Genomic DNA, 5,539 nt, shown 5'->3' on the forward strand with positions numbered 1-5,539 from the left:
AGATATGCAAAGTTTGCAATATTTGTTAATATGTTCTTTAATGTAATATATGTACCATGTATATGTCAAATAGCAAAATAAACTTTCTAAGGCATAATTAATTGGTGTGCATTCCTTAATAAATATCCACCAACAGAAGACACCTAGAATGGAAGGCCAGGGATGAATCCAGGAAAGACAAAGAGTGTATTGACTAAAGGCCATATCTACGTAGGAGCAATAGCATAGCTGCTAAGGTGAACAAAAGAAGCTTCATCAGGAGCTTAGTATCTTCACATAGGCTACCAAAAATGCTACCATCTTACATTTCTGAAGCACTTTACCCATTAAAAGGGACATATGTAATTCCTTTTCTTATTTTATCTTGCCCTGACTTTAGCCAAAGACACCTGCTCTCTTAGAAATGTGTTCAGTGAGTATGTACACAGTTGAAGAATGTGCCCCAACACACTCTGCCTTTGGCCTGTAAGTTGGAGTCCTAAAGAGGCAGAAGAACCATGTTGATGAGCTTGGTACCCAGCATGGTGCACCATTCCAATGCACAATGAATTTCTGATAAAGAGGTTACAACTAGGAGAAACTTTAAATTTTTTTTCTTGCTACTCCTCTTCACATTATTAGACTTTTTTCCCCTTGGAAAAAAGCACACACACACAAAAAGTAATAGCAAACACCAGGATTTGATGTAAAATTGCTTATTTGCAACTTCAATGACACTGGGTTTCAACTACCCTGTAACGGAAGGAGGGAAGGGAGGCAGATGTATTTCTCTGCAACATCACAGGCATATGAAAGTGTTCAGATCTTAGAGATACTGGGAATGATATAACTTGGAAATTGAACCAAGAATATTTTCCATCTGTGAATAAAACCCATTTTAAAGTGCTTCACTTGTTTTCTGGATTTCTCTTTTTCCCAAAGTCATACTGTAATTTCTGAGAGAGGGACACACTGGAAAATTACTGATATATAAAAAATGAAATTTAAGATATAAAAATGTGGTACTTCTGATAAATTTTATGTTTACTCTTTATTTAAATAGAGCATTCTAAAATATTACCCCTAAAGGGGCCAAATTTTTATATATGTGTTATTTTGTTTAGATGTGATGAGCTGGTGAAGAGTGAAAGTGACGTTGGCTATTATGCTTATTTATTGATAAAAATGATAGCCTTTTTATATCTGGCTTCAAATCACTTCTCTACTAATCACACAACTTCCATACATTGCAAAGAGAGCACTGAGATTGAATGAAAACAGGAGGTTGGCACTTCCTATGAGGCCCTGTGTCTGTGTTCATACAGAATATTTATGCAATGTTCCGACTTGGCTATAATCTATAATTCTTGGTTATTATTTCAGTTGCAACAATAATTTTTAGATTAATGATTATAATTTTGGTAAGGCACAAATGAAAAGTTATATGTTCATGCTTGAAAGGAAGATCATTAAATATTCATTATTACCCCTCAAATTAGTTGTCATGCTCTATATAACAGTTACCAGATATCATTTCACTAGTTTAGAGTCAGCAATAAGTGAACAGCAATATATGGCTCATAGCAGTTGAGGAATTTTTTTTTTCTTTTTTGGTGGGTGAACAGAGAGAAAAATGATTTTAAAACCCATTTGACATATTTATGTTGACAAATTATTTAAAGAATTACTGTGTTGTCAATAAACATGTTTGTATGGTGGATCAGCATTGTGGCTGGGTTTGCTTCTAGCTGTTTAATTACTCTATGATTGTGAAAAACAGTTCTTCAAATAGTTATGAGGAAAAAATATAAAGATTGAGATATTTTAGTTTTCTGCAGACACCTAAACTTGCCATGAAAAATCAATTTTCATTTTTATAAGCAGGCGTTGGAATCTTGCTTTTTCAGTTAAGCTAGATTGTATAATTTGTTAGTTTCCCCCATCTGGCAACAAATCTATTCTTAAGAGAGAGAGAGGGAAAAAAAAGTAAAACTAGAGATGAATTTTTATAGATATTGTAGGTGAACATACATAGAGATTATGTGTTGTCAATCCACTTTGAAAAGATACAGGGAGAAAATAAATAAATTCAAATGTATTTTAGTGTAAAAATGTTTTGCTTTTTTCTTCAATGTATCTTGGTATGCCAGTTTAGTTAGGTGAAGACATTAGGACAGCCATGGGTTTTTTTGATCACATGTATGAATCATTCTATACTCAGTAATTTTAAATTGGTTCTTTCTCCATAGAAAATAACCATAAATTGGATTCTGATCTCATCTAACTTTAGAGCTTTTTGCCTTAAAGAGTCAAATTGTAGCTGATGAACACATTTTGCATTTTTCCACATTGCATCTGGACTCTACATAACGATGGTTTATTTTATTTTATTTTATTTTTTCTGCAGAGAGGAAAGGAAAATATATAGGTCCATGAATCAATCTAGATAATGGGGAAGGCTGAATGTAATAAATAATACAGTAACAACCCTAAACTAATGAGCTGTTGCTAAGGTACATTTCATGGGCTCATCCTCTATATAAAAAGTCACTAATAACCCCTTGGTGTAATCAGATGATAAAGCTTTGCCATAAGGCAACACCTGTGCAATTAGAACTGCAGATTCTTTTGCACGTTTCATTAATTTCAGGATTTTGTAAAGGCACAATGACTACACTAATAATCTAGTCTACTTGACTCCATGTCTACTGGAAACAAAGTGTCTAATTAGATAAAGGTAATTAATTAGAGATAAATGGAGCTAATCAGACTCAGTTAACACTAATTCTCTGAATTAAGACATTTTGGGACACCTACTATCCTGCTGACTTTGATATTTTACATTAAGAATAGGTTCTAGAGGAGTCAGAAAATACTGGCATTTGAGAATTGAGCAGTCTTTTGATGGCATATTTAGGCATCTGAAGCTAAAGGAGTTTTCTTTCATATTGTGCTATTTCACCACCTTTCTATTGCAGCTTAAAGAATTCACTTTGTAGTTATTCCAATCTGTGCTAGTCTCCATATAAATTTTAATAACCTTTGCTATCATTTTTATTATCTGTCTAGCCCACCAATGGAAGAAAATCGCAAGTTGTTCTCTCTTGAATAAAGACTTAACTTGTTACATTAAGGAAATGTCAAGACTCATCAGCCTATATCTTCAAATTCTGATCCGTTAAAGAGAACAAACACCTAAAATTCTGATCCTTTAATTCTGATTCTTTAAAGAGAACAAACCTCTGCTTTACTGTGTTGAACAGAAAATTCAGTGATGTAGGGTAAGAAGTGTGGACTTTGAAGTCAGAAGACCTGAATTCAAATTTCATTCTATCTCTTACTAAATGAGTGATCTCAGGAAGTAGTTTAACTTCTCTGAGTTCCCTTGATTGTAAAATGGAAATAACTACTGACTCATGTAATATTGACACTAACTTTACAGAGTTAGTGTTGTGAATGCTGAGCAAGGTAACTATATTTAAGTGTTAAAATGTTCCATTTTCAGGCGTGGGATGTAACTCAGTGATAGAGCACTTGCGTCGCATGCTTAACGTCCTGGGTTCTATCCCCAGCACTGGAAAAAAAAAAAAAGTTCCATTTTTACCTCAACTCTGATAATCTGGACTACATTTAAAAGGCTAAAAAGGGGCCTGGGGATGTAACTCCATGGTAGTTGTTGCTTAGCATATGCAAGGTCCTGGATTTGATACACACACACACACACACACACACACACACACACGTGTAAAAAGGGAGAGATTACGATTTTTTCCCCCCAGATAATCAGAAAAAAAGTTTCCCCAAATTCTTCACTTGGAGAATGTGAATTTATCTGCTTTAGTTTTCTACATTGAAATAATTATCCTCAGTCTACCAGGGGTGAACAATTGCCCCTGAAATTAATGTGGGATGTAACTTATTATGAAGTAGACATTTTAATCTTTCTTCTACACTATCTCTGGGATATGCCTCATCCTCTTTCTGGTATCCAAATTATCTGGACAACTCCTAGATTGTTTTAATAGTCTCCTAACTAGAATCCTTGCCTTTCTTTCTCCTATAATTAGATGTCATCAAATTAATGTTCCTTCTAGAAAACTTTCCTCTTTTTCTAATCAAGATCTAGGTAGATTCCTTGTTAAACTAATCCCCTACCCTGCAGGTAGTCAAAAAAGCCATATCTGGTCCCATGGTATTTATCCAGTATTATCTCCTGTTGCCCTCCTTTTAATTCCAAGCTGTTTTCATCACACTTGTCTCTCCTTTTATGCTCTTGCCCAAGCCTAATACTTCTTTTTTTTTCTCCTAAAGACCTATTTTAAGACTTACCTTTCCCCGGAGGTCCCCCATGATGACCTATCCCAACAAGAATATTCTCATCTCCACAGGCTCCAGAGTGTTTGGGTTGGTGGTTGGCTTCGTTTCTCTTTCCAGCACCGATGAGACACCTGAGCTCAGGAGCCATATCCCATTCTCTGCCTTGCCTACAACCTTTTCCCACAATCCAAACCTCCACAGGTTTTGTGGTCTGTGGTGGATGCACAAAACACACATGTAACTTGTCTGTGAAGTGTGGCCTGGCCTGGTCCTTGGAAAGTCAGGTCCTCATGATTTTTGTAGGAATCCTGGGGCTTTTGGCCCACTTTGGGATGGGTTGAGCCCTAGGATGAGCCTTCATGTTTGGATATGAGAGTACCTTAATGAGAGGTTTGACACATACCTTTGAGGGAATGCCAGGTTTGAAAGGAGTATAAAGGTGATTAAATCAAGTGTGTGATGAAGTGGAGAGAGCCTATGGATAGGGAGAAGTGGAACATGATGACAAGAGGAAAAATAAAAAGAATAAAAGTAAAAAGAATATAAATAAGAGAGTTTTGGGGGTAGTTGGATTGGATTCATAGCACTTTACTACTAAGCATCCCCATTCCTCTCTTTTTAAAAAATTTTTGAGACAGGGTCTTCCCAACTTGCTGAGGCTGGGGTCAAACTTGTGATCCTCCTACCTTAGTCTCCCAAGTCACTGGGATTACTCGCATGTGTCACTGTGCCAGACCAAAACCATTTTTTTTAGAAAGCAATTTCTGAAGAAGTAAATGACAGTGTCTATAGTAGAGTTGAAGGAGAGTTGAACAAAGCCATCTGGGGAGGAGCTGAGAGACTGTTAGAAAGGAAGAAAAGAGAGATTCTGAGGTGAAGAGGGAAATTGAATCTGTTCACAGGAAAATCTTTCAATCCTAAAATCATTTAACCCCAAGAAGAGCAGTTTGACCTTTCAGAAAATACCTGGTATTGATCTGGCTCTATAAGGAGACAACTGAAAGATTCCTGGAATTTTTTTTTATAAGTATATTATCCTTTCTGGGCAGAAGTACTTAATTTTATGATAGAAAAAAAATTGGGGGGACAAGGACATAACATGACTACTATGTGTGTGTGTGTGTGCGCGCATGTGTGCATGCATGCTGGGCAAGAGAGGAGGTCTGGAACCTGGTAGATTGGGTCCAGGGAGGGAGGGGCACCAAAATCAACCTAGACATTCATGGCTTTGCCTGGAATCCAG

At 36.3% G+C, this 5,539-nt stretch overlaps 1 long non-coding RNA gene across 1 annotated transcript in view; it reads left to right on the top strand.

Moving 5' to 3' along the window:
- LOC143403787 (uncharacterized) overlaps positions 1–101 on the top strand; it is a 19,113-nt gene extending 19,012 nt beyond the window's left edge. Inside the window, exon 2 of the long non-coding RNA XR_013091894.1 lies at positions 1–101. This exon is cut by the window's left edge and continues 625 nt beyond it. This is a non-coding gene — a long non-coding RNA (uncharacterized LOC143403787).
- The last annotated feature ends 5,438 nt before the right edge of the window (positions 102–5,539 follow it).

The sequence above is a fragment of the Callospermophilus lateralis genome, chromosome 7 (assembly GCF_048772815.1).
Source record: "Callospermophilus lateralis isolate mCalLat2 chromosome 7, mCalLat2.hap1, whole genome shotgun sequence".
NCBI lineage: Eukaryota > Metazoa > Chordata > Mammalia > Rodentia > Sciuridae > Callospermophilus > Callospermophilus lateralis.